Raw genomic sequence first — 13473 nt, 5'->3', positions numbered from 1 at the left:
CATCGAGGTGGAGGCGGTCTATGAACAGTTGGAAGACGTGATACGGGGAATTCCCAGAAAAGACTTGATCACGTGGTAGGCGATTGCAACTCAAAGGTCGGCCATGACGCGTTCTGCCAATGGGCCGGCACTGAGGGCCGCTACGGTATAGGAACAACAAAGGATTGAGTCCCCCGCTTACACGAGTTTGTCAGTAGCCATCAATTCACCCTGGAAACACCTTTGTTCACTCCCTGTTGTCCCTACATCTCTGCTACTGTCTCTGCCTAAGCTAGAGAGAGAGTTTCCCCCTTTTTTTATTTGGATGTAGCTTTCCGACATGCGCACCCTTGGTTTTCCTGTTACTGTCTGACCTGTCCTAGAGTATTGCTGAGTTTTGCGATGCTCCACTATACAATATATACATGTACAATGCTCCACTACAAACGGATCTGTCCGTTCACGAAAAGGTACAGCCATCACAGGACTTACCTCAGGATTGCATTTGAATGGTAACAATCTTTGGTGGTGCTCATACCAAAGAAGAAAGACAGTCACAAGTGTCACTCCTATCGAGCTGCGGTGTATCTGCTTGATCTGTCTTACGAGCAAAGTAATGCTGAAGGTGCACCAGCGCCGCCTCTCGGCAGCAGCTGAGGAGATGTTGGCTGAAGAAGAGGTCGGATTTCGGGCCGGCCATAGTACGATTGAACACATCTTCAGCACAAGGTTGATGATCGAAAAGCACCTTCTGCGTGGTAAAGCTCTTTGCCACCACTTTGTGGATTTCAAGAAAGTGTTTGATAGGTTGTGGCACGAAGGACTGTGGAACGTTTTGCGATCATTCATGGAGGAGGAAGGCATGATCCTAACCATCAAAGCTGTATATGATGGTTCCAGGAGCTCTGTCGTGTTCAACAACCGAGTGGGGGAGTCGTTCCCCACCACGGTCAGTGTCCACCATAGCTGTCTGCTCTTCTCTAAACTATTCGATATCCTTCTCGAGAAAATCATGCGTAACACGTTAGCCGACCAGCAAACCTCCGTCTCGATCGGAGGGAGACCGATAAGTAACCTCCGCTTTGCTGACGACATAGCTCTCATGGCCGGCAGCAACAGGAGTTACAGTCGCTAACGGAGGCTCGACGCATGCTCGAAGGCCATAAGTACGGAGAAGAGCAAGGTCATGGTGAACACCATCGGCCAGGGAAAGGCCGACGTTTGGTTGAACGGAGAGAAACTGGAAGAGGTTCAGTCCTTCGGGTCGATGTAGGTCTGTCCTGTGATGGCTGCAGCTCTTCCAGAAAGGACATCCTTTGTAGTGGGGCATTGTATAGCTCTTCGCAATACTCAGTAGCTTTCAGGCCACGCACACCCTTGGTTGTCCTTTTACTGATTGACCAGTCCTAGAGGAGTCCTTGGTCACGTGGTCAGCGGAAGTTTCTCGCATCCCGTGATAGTTACGTCACTGTTGCTCCGTCATGGCGCAGAATTCTGTTTACGGAGGTAAACCGTAATTCGGGCTTTAAAAAAAAAATTTAAGAAATAAATCAAAGTAAATGCATTCTTCTGATGGTGGCAGATGTCAGAAAGAGGGCCGTCCAACGGCTGAATTGAGTTTCACACTGGACTGAACTCTCATTTCATCTGCGTGTTAGGTTGCTGGCTTTATGGACGTTGGTGTGCATATTTCGTACATAAATGTGCTCATAAGGTTGATTGACCGAGCGGAGGTTTACACATACTGTTTGCGGCAGCCGGGCCCGGAGTGTGTGTGAAAAGCATTCTCATTCCATTTACCTGCACTTCCGACTGACTTCATTTCTCTTGTCGTTGTCATCTCTCATCGCACATTCGCTGCTCTACCAGACTCTCGCTCTCAAAAAAGAAATGCTGCTTCGGCAGACAACAAATAATTATACGGCGTCCTATCTCGCCGCCAAGTCGATAAGACAAGAAATCAAGACTTTGACTGGTACACGCACATACTTATGTACTGAGAAATTACTGGAAAGCAAGTGTGTGAATGAGGAGGTCTTCAGAAAACCAACATGCACGCTCAAGGTTTCGCACAGCTGACTTTTGTGGCAAGCTTGTATGAGCAATGTTATATATATATAAACACAGTGACTTATTTTGTGGCATTTACCACAGCTGCTGGGAAGCAGGCTCGGTGGGGATTTTCCCATGATCTTTCGTGAACCGAACAGCTTTGAACATTTCACTTAAGGCAACATACAAATTTTTCTGTCAGTATTTTTGCAAACACGACACACAAACAATTATACACGAGGTCTCTCTCACTTTCTCGCACACATGGTTATATATGTCACTCTCTTGCTCTTAAAAAAAAAAATCCAAACTTGTTTGTAGTTGCTTTTGTTATGCCATATTCCCACGTTAACAGGTGCAATCAAACTGTAAGCCGCGGTCATTCAGTTAGGAACAAAATATATGCTCAACAGTTAAACCAATGATAATTATACTGGATGTGCATCTAAGACTTTATTTTCAAAATAAACAAAAAGTAACTTGCTTCTTAAGAAATTTGCACGTAGAATTCCTTTTATAAATTACATATATGTGACAGCTATATTTACTACTTTCTTGGAAATCATTTCACCCTCCTGTCTCTTTCCCCATAGATCACAAAAACACAGAGAGTAAGATATATGTAATTTTTTTTTCAATTTAAACCACAATTTCTTTATAATCTACCTCATATACGTGTTGAAAGAACAAGAGACTAGCTATAGTCCCTTAAACATCAGTTTTGTACATCTGTACACAATTCTTTTCAATAACAGACGGCAACACAACCTTTTGGTAGTTCAAGTTCATGCGCCTCACACTGACCTAACGGACATCGAGGTGGAGGCGGTCTATGAACAGTTGGAAGACGTGATTCGGGGAATTCCCAGAAAAGACTTGATCACGTGGTAGGCGATTGCAACACAAAGGTCGGCCGAGACGCGTTCTGCCAATGGGCCGGCACTGAGGGTCGTTACGGTATAGGAACAACCAACGATTGAGTCCTCCGCTTACACGAGTTTGTCAGTAGCCATCAATTCACCCTGGAAACACCTTGTTCACTCCCTGTTGTCCCTACATATCTGCTACTGTCTCTGCCTAAGCTAGAGAGTTTCCCCCTGTTTTTATTTGGATGTAGCTTTCCCACATGCGCATCCTTGGATTTCCTTTTACCGTCTGACCTGTCCTAGAGTATTGCTGAGTTTTGCGATGCTCCACTGTACAATATATATGTAACCGAGTGGTAAGGTGGGGTTGTATGGTTGCAACAACAGTTCAACACTCGAACCAAAAAGGCAGGAACTTGTCAGCGGGTGTGCAAACCTTTATTACACGTGCTTGTACATGGCGCAACGCGCTCGTTCGTCCCAGCAGTCAGCCTGTCTCTGTTCAGCGCAATACGTCTTGTAGAACGGGCCCCCAAGACTTGTAATGGTTTGGGAGAAAGGCCCCGACTAAACACTACCCCTAACTATATACTAAAGAACACGTGACACTCGTCACCTAATCTACCTGTGCTAACGCATCGCTCTAGTACTAACGCTTACTACTGCCTACTGCGCTAATCCCGTACCTACTACATCTGCCAACCCGACTCTGATGATCCTCTATACGTCACGGCGCCCTGTCAAGTCGTTAAAACGGACAGAAAGGTTTCCCCACTGTCCGCTTTCACTGAGCCCCGCCCACTTATAATTAGGCTAATTCGTGACGCGTCTCCTGACACGTCCGGCCCTCTACATATACAATGCTCCACTACAAACGGATCAGTCCGTTCACGAAGAGGTACAGCCACCACAGGACTTACCTGAGGATTGCACGTGAATGGTAACAATCTTTGGTGGTGCTCATACCAAAGAAGAAAAACAGTCACAAGTGTTGCTCCTATCGAGCTGCGGTGTATCTGCTTGATCTGTCTTACGAGCAAAGTAAAGCTGAAGGTGCTCCAGCGCCGCCTCTCGGCAGCAGCTGAGGAGATCTTGGCTGAAGAACAGGTCGGATTTCGGGCCGGCCATAGCACGACTGAACACATCTTCAGCACAAGGTTGATGATCGAAAAGCACCTTCTGCGTGGTAAAGCTCTTTACCACCACTTTGTGGATTTCAAGAAAGCGTTTGATAGGTTGTGGCACGAAGGACTGTGGAACGTTTTGCGATCATTCATGGTGGAGGAAGGCATGATCCTAACCATCAAAGCTGTATATGATGGTTCCAGGAGCTCTGTCGTGTTCAACAACCGAGTGGGGGAGTCGTTCCCCACCACGGTCAGTGTGCACCAGATATGTCTGCTCTTGTCTGTACTATTCAATATCCTTCTCGAGAAAATCATGCGTAACACGTTAGCCGACCAGCAAACCTCCGTCTCGATCGGAGGGAGACCGATAAGTAACCTCCGCTTTGCTGACGACATAGCTCTCATGGCCGGCAGCAACAGCGAGTTACAGTCGCTAACGGAGGCTCGACGCATGCTCGAAGGCTTATGGGATGGAGATGAGTACGGAGAAGAGCAAGGTCATGGTGAAGACCAACGGCCAGGGAAAGGCCGACGTCTGGTTGAACGGAGAAAAACTGGAAGAGGTTCAGTCCTTCGGTCTGATGTAGGTCTGTCCTGTGATGGCTGTAGCTCTTCCGGAATGGACTGATCCTTTTTAGTGGGGCATTGTATAGCTCTTCGCAATACTCAATAGCTTTCAGGGCACGGGCACCCTTGGTTGTCCTTTTACTGATTGACCAGTTCTAGGAGTCCTTGGTCACGTGGTCAGCGGAATTTTCTCGCATCCCGTGATAGTTACGTCACTGTTGCTCCGTCATGGCGCAAGAATCAGTGTTTACGGAGGTAAACCGTAACTCGGGCTAAAAATAAACAACAAATAAATCAAAGTAAATGCATTCTTCTGATGGTGGCAGATGCCAGAAAGAGGGCCGTCCAACGGCTGAATTGAGTTTCACACTGGACTGAACTCTCATTTCATCTGCGTGTTAGGTTGCTGGCTTTATGGACGTTGGTGTTCATATTTCGTACATAAATGTGCTCATAAGGTTGATTGACCGACCGGACGTTTACACATACTGTTTGCGGCAGCCGGGCCCGGAGTGTGTGTGAAAAGCATTCTCATTCCATTTACCTGCACTTCCGACTGACTTCATTTCTCTTGTCGTTGTCATCTCTCATCCCACATTCGCTGCTCTACCAGACTCTCGCTCTCAAAAAAGAAATGCCTGCTTCGGCAGACAACAGAATAATTATACGGCGTTCCTTATCTCGCCGCCAAGTCGATAAGCCAAGAAATCAAGACTGTGACTGGTCCGCGCACATATTTATCTTTGTACGTATATATATATATTGTTTGTTTAGTATCCGATCTATTTCTCATTATTTCATCCCGGGATATGCTATTGCTATCGACAGGCAGAAGTACTAAAGTCTAGTAACAGAATACGGCAAGAAGGAGAAAGGGAGGTTGATAAACGTTTTCGGAGGCTGCGCTCCGAAAATTGATTTGACCCCGGATGGCTTTCGGCGTCGCAAACTGTACGAGGCATTGCATTTTACCAGGTTATAAATAACCCAGCGTCTGAGTGAGGAGAGCGGAGAAGGGAGGAGGGGATGAAAAGACAAAAGGAAAAAAGTGTCAGACCTGTCCGGTTACAGCCTTTTGCTTAGCAGCCAATCTGGTCTCAGTCATGAGACAAAGTTGACGGCGGACGTGGTGTGTGGTCAGTTCCGGGTTACACGGTCACTTCCTCAAGAATATTATAAACACTACATCGCTGTTCAAAGGCGTAGCAGATGCAGGGCTTGATGGCATAGATGAGGACTTTACTGCATCACTTGGTATTATAATTATTAATCAATAATTTATTATTATCTTTTTATTTCCTCGTCAACATTTTGGTCATTTTCACTCAAAATCAGCATGTGCTCATCCTCCTCCTCGTCGTCATCCTTCTTTCCCTTGGCCAATAAAACTGTTTTTTTTTTTTTACAATGTCTGGTATAAACAGTCTGTTGTGTGTCCCCGAATATCCAGTGGGAAAGCTTAAATTTTCAACGCAGGCTCTGACTAGTAATTGTATAAATGAGTATTTCTTTGGCGTGGTGTGTTTGGTAAATTGTCAGGACAGGTGGACGACCGTGTTGCTGCTTGTCTTGGCTCCACGTCACACCGTGTACCTGCGCTCTCCACCCCACTCCCCATGTCCTGAGGTTTCGGGTGTCCTGTCTGTCACGGTCATTACCGTCGCAGGACCTTCACCACTTATCCACATTCCTTGCACTTGGAGCCTGAGCCCGTCTCTATAGGCAACAGCTGGCAGCCAGGCGGCAAAGATCGGCCAGACCTGCTGCTGCTGGTAAACCAGACAAGAATCACACCCCATCGTCCTCCGGCAATAGACGGCAATCAACCACCCCCTTCCTCCAACCCATCACATCAGCGGACACACCCACCCACTACACCGTGCCACAGGCCTTTCTCTCTCTCGGCGTCGTCTGAGTGCACAGCGCATCCGGGACTTTTCGTGTGAGTGGGTCCGTGCAGTCGACTTCCGTGTGAACGGTTCCGTGCAGTCGTCTTCCGGCCATCCTGTGGGTCTGGGCCGCCGACGTGTGAAGTCTGCTCAGCTCCTCCCCTGCCCCGCCGTCACAGCCCTCGGGGCATCGGGTGTGCGCACCCCGTCTTTTCAAGATCAAAGCCAGGGAAATGCCAAGAATCCACTGGCAGGCGGCAGCGGTCAGCAGGCCATGTTTTCAGCCAATTACTGCTTCATCTAGACGTGTGGGGAAAAAGTGGAGGAGAAAGCATCGGGCGTTAAAATTTTAATACATTGCTCTTTAGAATGCAGCGTGGAATTAATTAATTGTGCGATTAAAATGAGTTATTATGGAATCGAAGAAATATTACGCTTCTTTTGTGTCTTGAGCTTGACACAAGTCTTAATTCAAATACTCTTGAAGCTGCTTTCCTGGCTGGAGAATATTTAATGGAGTGTTTTATAAAAATTGAAATTTTGTTTTGCTTAGAATGAAGGGTTTTTTTCTGTTTAGGGGGCCTTTGTGAATGACATTTTCGAAGTAGTTATTTTATTTTCCTTGCTTTTTACATGATGAAAGTGGCGCTTTTAGAGATAGCAAATAGCTTTCAGAAAGATTACCTGTTGGATGGGTTTCCACTATGGACGCAAATTGAATGAAAGCAGAGGAATTTGTTTTGTTTTGGACTTTTTTCGGGGGGTGGAGAGGTGGGGTGGGTGGGTACAGAAGAGACCATAGATTGAAAGCAGCTTCTCTCTTACGTTTGATGTCGCGAACTGAATATTTATTTCACTTGTGGAGATATTTCTAAGTAGAAAGTAGACTTTGTCGCAAACATCCACGTGACTGTTACATTAGGTCCACGGTGTCTGGTTAATGCCAGTATAATGGCACGGGGTCGTCGACACCGCATTTGTCATACCAAGGCAAGTGATTGGTAGCAGAACATTGTAAAAGGTGTTGGGTAAGTGTGCTTTATCAGTGATCACCATCCCTTGCCCTGATTACCTTGTGACTGCACTTGTAGCAGAAGTAAGAATGTACGATTTTATTGTAGCAGAAGTAAGGCGTGTACAGGGAAGATGACTGGTTTGAACTTAGCCATCCAAACACTAGGGCACGCAGCGCCATTTCGATACCCGTCGACTCAGCAGAGATGGGCATCACTCTCACAAAAAACACCTCACCCCCCAACCCTAACCAAACGATGTAAAATAGACTAGGTGACTTAAAATTTTCTTGTTCATTTTCTTGGAAAGATTGTACGCACTCCGTGAATTGGTTTTTCAAAACTGGAATCTTTTGGTCCAAAGCTACGTTAAAGGACAATAGGAGTAATATTTTGTTCATGATGTGGTTAAGTTCTTTTAAAAATAGTAATTACCCTAATTTGAGTATATAATCATGGCTTCTGCTAAGGCTAAATTCTTTGGGGTCCCAGGGACCCCTTCTTCAGATTTTTGAGGGGTCCCTGTTCTTCGCCCAAATTTGAATGGGACCCCATTGACGAAAATTGAAGGGGTCCTCCGAACTTTTAATGCGTACTGTACGCAATTTTTTGCGTAAGCAGAAGCCCTGATAATCATGCTTTTGATAATCATGCATAATTTTTGAAGATATTAGCCTTTCATCGCTGTTTTCTTGACAAATCCAGGTGTGAAAAACATTGATAATTCTTGTTCATTTTCTTTATAAAGTACCACCGCAATATGTTTTTGTGATTCTTTATACTCGATTTCCACCGATGTTCGCTGAGTGCTCGTGTTGTCCTTTCAAGAAGGTGATAAGATTTTGTTCATCAGCTCGCTACAGCCATGCCTTGACCTTATCTCACTGGATATTTGTTTAGGCTGAACTACTGTGATATCCAAGGAGTTGTAGTACTTATATGCAAGTCGTATACAGTGTGTATTACTGCCTGCTTCCATCTTCTACACAAGTCTCGACTCATCTGGTTGGCTGTAAGTTACAAGCGCGTGCGTCTGTGTGGTCGCAGTCATGGAAAGATTCAGTTCTTGCAGCTGCTGGTGCAGAGAGGCTGTGTGCTTGTCCTGGCTGCAATCTGAGATCCACTCCGCTGCTGGCTTTGTGATGTGGACAGCTCTGGTTGCAAGACGGTTATATTTATGTGCTTTGACGTGGCCGACGGGGAGATCAGTTTTCGAATTTTTCCCACTGTGCAGAATAGAAATAGGAATGCTCACGACATCCCGTCTCGGAGAGAGACAGACAGAAAGGAGAAAGAGAGAGATGCTGCTGGGAGAAGAGAGTGGTGCATAATCCACGTGGTAGCCCAACGAAATGTAGTATTTTTTATATTCATGCGAAAAGAAAGCTCAACAACCATTATAAAGTGTTTTCAGTCTTTAAAAGAAAAAAGCGTTTATTTCCCTTTTGAGTTTCGTTGGTCGCATATTTAATCGTTATCTTGGCAAGTCTAGGTACACCCTTAGCTGTTGGATGTGTGAACTTGGATTACACCGAGTGAACTGAAGGCGGCGAGGGTAGAGGGGTGAAACAGTTTTTCTTGTATGAATTGACTAATTGAGACTGTAGGCGGTGGAGGAACTTCTACCAGTGGGGGCAGTCACATACCACCTTGACACACACACACATACAGAGGACAGGGACAGCGATAGACAGGCAAAGATCGTCCTTGCAAGAAGACAAATATTTAAGTGCAGAGTATATTTAGACTAACATAAGTGGTTTATCTAGGAATATCGCCAGTGTGTAGCTTCTGCCATTCTGCAGACACCCGCAGGGACGCTTGTAGCGGGCCCCGAGACTGATGTCTGTTGTTGTCATGGAGTATACCTAGTTACTGCTGTCCTGGCTTTCTGATTCTGGCAGTAGGAGACCTCGCTCTGGTGTTGGCTGGGGGAAATTCCATCATCATCATCTGGATGAAGGGCAAATTAGCGACCACGTTGATGAATGAGAGGAAATTGATTTGTCGCGAACACTTGCAGTGCCGGGTAGGGAGGGGGAACCAGAGAATGTATGAGAGAGAGAGGAGGAGAGAGAGAAAGAGAATGTAATAGTTTTGTGATGGGAAGGTTTGGGTGTTCAGTTGTTGTCTGTAGTCTTCTGCGGGGAGAAACAATTCTGATCAAAGGGTTAGAATAAAAAAAAACTCACTTATTTGTTTGCTGGCGGGCTCTCAGAGAAGATGTATTGGTATGTAAACGAGCGATCTTTCAGCCAGTAAGTGGTAATCGTAACAAAAATGTTCGCTGCTGACGGTCATCAAAGCTAGACGAGGAATACTTGAAAATCGAAATGTACATTATCTGCGTGAAACCACTTACCCCTCAGACAAGTCTCTGACTGTGGCTCGGTCGGTTACTGGTGCTTATAGATCAACCACTTGGGCAGAAACTCGGGTAATTTTGCAATAAATAACCGAAACCAATCCCCAGAGACTAGAGTAGCCTATGCCACTCACGCCAACTTCAGTTGGAAGTCAATCAAGGCACGCATGATGAAGCGGTCAAAATGAAAATACTTTTCAAAGCGATTACTCAAGAACGATAATCAGGCTACTCCATCCGCTGATGTTAAAAATTACAGGCCATCTGCTGCCTGCGTTGGTTTTTTTATTTCGTTTTTCTTTTTTTGACTACGTCGGAAAATCGAATTTCAGCACGAGTGCTCATCGACTTGCGAGCGAGAGGGCAAGGGGGGAGTGGGTGGGTGGGTTGGAGTGAGGAGGGGGGAGTAGCGCATACGTACGATGCTGAAGTTTGTCTGAGGGTTTGTGTCTGGTTTTTCGTGAGATGTACTTTTGATATTTCCATGGACCTAATGGCTGCTCGTTGGCGGCTCACTTACCAAAGAGTTTTACTTACGTGAGGCAATCGATTTTAGAAATCGGGCAAACGTTCTTATTTCCTCCCTGAGTCGCTGCTGTGGTGTCTGGGAGCCTGGCATCCTCCGGCTTGCTGGTGACGAGGCTGTGTGACAGTGGCAGGCCGGGGTGAGTGGCGCTCAGTCATCTGCTATGATTCTGGTGCAGCCAGACCCCAGGGCGGCTTCTCCCACGACGGACACGGTCGACACTTTGACATGCTGGAGCTGGGCGAGGGGCCAGACCCACAACCAAGGGCTAGCAGCTAGATGGGTAGTCACTGCGAGATGAGAATTCAAATGCTTCTGTTTCTATCTATATACTTAGTCTCTGCGCGCCTGGCTGGCCCAGGGAAAGTTTCTAATTTTAGCATTTTTCCGCCATTAAATTTATTTAATTTGATAAGTTTCCGAAGGCAAAACTGTTTAAACTGGATATCTATGCCCATCAGCACATGCTAACTTAAAAAAAAGGCAGTTCTCATAGAGAGGCGGCGAATGGAAAACTCTTCATACATAACAGGAGCACAACTACTTAAGTGGATTGTTTACTTGTCTAAATTCAAGACTGGAGTGACAAAAATGTTGCGTACACATGGTGAAACATGAGCGCTGGAGAGTGTAAACAGATTATAAAGCAGCTCAACAGGCTAACTCGACCACTCCATAGCCGGTAGAAATTCTGTTGCAAAAGTACGTTTGTAGTGTAGACGAGTATGAGTGTTGACAGAGATTTTTGAAAATTAAAAATTAATTAGAAGACTGTCGATCGATGAACAGTCAAAAGCGTCGCCAACTACAATTTTTTTTTAAATCGTGGTCTTTTTCTGTACTTTCTCCAGTAATCATTGCGGTCTCGTTAATGCTTCAGGCGATATTGTTTGCTGAAATTTGAACTGCTGACACATTTCGTCGTCGTTTTATTTCAGTTTATGACAACGTTTCTTGTTTGTAAACAACTTGCGCGCTTTCCCAACTCTGTTAAATCTTTTCTGTTACAACAGCATAGGAGAAGAAAGGTTTGATCCAGCATATACTGTCTTGACTGTAGAGGCTAGCTTTTAAAGTGAAGCTCCATTTTTAACAAATAAAACTTCTAAAGTCATCATGTTTTAAATAAATGGCAGAATTCTTTTCCCCTTTCTGACTGACATTCACCTTAATTTTCAAGCTCTGTAATTTAGGGTAAATTGTAAAGAGTTTTATTTTCAGATTATAAAATTAAACTTCATACTGCTAATAAACCGGACCAGGAACAGTAAAGGTAGTTCGTCGATATATAACTGCCTCGCGAATTGCGAGTCATAACATCCTTGTTAACCGTTTTATAATTTCTTCAATATTTACTTTGGTTTTTGCATAGAGTAAAATTTATCCAACTTGAAACAGTACTCTGGCGAAACGATCTTTTTAGTGTAAAAGACAGCTATCTCAATAGATGCTTCACTAAATAGTGTTCACTTTATGTGAAATCTTATGTTTGTTGCGAGTCACGTGCGTGTTGGAGGGAAGGAGAGTAGGGAGATAGAACGGGAGTGACAGAGCTGGAGAGGAAGTGCTAAGGTGGTAAATGAGAATATTTTTTAAAGCGACAGAACTGTAGAATTTAATGGTCTTTAACCTTAGTCGAGAAATATTCGTGTCATACCCAAAGCTAACAGAAGTCAAAGTTGTCCACCTGACATCTCACTTATGGACGGACACAACATGTGGCTTACATCAGATGTAAAACTTTCAGGATAACACTGGCCACAGTTGTGTTTCAGTGCCTCACGTCTGCTTGCTTGGCAATCATAACCTTGTGAGTGAATCTATAAAATAAAGTGGAATGTTTTAGTAACCCTATGGGGCTACGGTGGTTGACAACATCGGGTATAGCAGTTATGTTCACACTGTATTAAGATTAAGAACCTTCTTAACCAGAACTATTCGTCGAATTTATGACAACAGTCTGTACGAAATATGTGAGTAAATCTCTGTTAGGCAACAGTAACACGTAAATCTGTTTTAGGTGACATTTCACCTCTTTAAGGAAAGCAAAAAATTTGTCAGGTTGAGTTGTGACTACAGGTTTGGTTCAGTTGTGAATAACCTGTGTTAAGGCAACCAAAGACTTGTAGGCCAACCTGCTATTCTACGCCCCAGTCTCTTTAAGAAAAGCACAGACATGGTGAAGAGATGTTTTAAGTAAACAAAACAAACGTGAAAAGGAAAAAAAAAAGTGCCTTAAAAATAAGGAAGTATTCGACCAGCCCCACGAATACCTAGGGCCACGTTGACAGGGACACGGACCTGATCTCGGGAGTGAACTGTCTTATGGTGAGAGACCTGTCTTTTGGGACTGCATGCCTAAACCTACAGTGGAGGTGCTGGAGACCAAATTAGTCTTGTTACCGATTTGGTCACGACTCCTGGCGCCCGCCATTTGACTGTCTCTTCTTGCAGACTTAATGGATTTCTGTCCTGCAGTCGTCTGACTGCTTCTAGTATGGATAGGTTTGGGGATGCTTGATACTGCATCTGCTCGATGTGTCTCTTTTTTCTCGCTTCACCCTTTACATATCAGTTTTATCTCGCGCAGTTAGAAGCTGGCTTTGAAGTGGCCGTGACACACCTACATAGTGGAGCGAGCGACGAACCCTTGAGTCATTTCTTTGTCCCCTTCATTGCCGCTCCTCTGTCAGTCCAGCGCCGGCCTTTTGGCTCTGGTGGAATGCATTTATGGATGAGTTTGCTTCTTTAGTAGCACCGTGTGTCAGGACAAAAGCTTGTGGAGGAAATAGGTTTTGACGGAGGACTATACCCAGATACCGGCGTTAACCCTATCTCCCAGACTCCCTGCGGAAGTGGACAGCAGTCCCGCGGCTCTAAAGCGGCTTTAGTGGTTACGCCTTGTTGTCTGCTGCGGTCTGCCCCGTAATACAGTCTTGTCCTCACTCTCCCCCTCCCCACACTGGTCTTGTACTTGGTGTCCCTGACCTTTCCTTGCTTGATAGATGTGCTTTGTTGTTGGCCGACTGCAGGGTATGGATGTGGGCATTGTGGAGTGCTGTAAACAAGTAGCACTCAATATTTTCCCA

General features: G+C 45.2%; 1 protein-coding gene across 3 annotated transcripts in view; it reads left to right on the top strand.

The window, feature by feature from the left end:
- The window catches only part of LOC112556153 (U3 small nucleolar RNA-associated protein 6 homolog), an 83863-nt gene that overhangs the window by 19483 nt on the left and 50907 nt on the right, over nucleotides 1-13473 (top strand). The window lies entirely within an intron of this gene.

Source organism: Pomacea canaliculata, linkage group LG1, assembly GCF_003073045.1.
Source record: "Pomacea canaliculata isolate SZHN2017 linkage group LG1, ASM307304v1, whole genome shotgun sequence".
Classification (NCBI taxonomy): Eukaryota; Metazoa; Mollusca; class Gastropoda; order Architaenioglossa; family Ampullariidae; genus Pomacea; species Pomacea canaliculata.
This window is presented reverse-complemented; position numbering and strand designations above follow the sequence as displayed.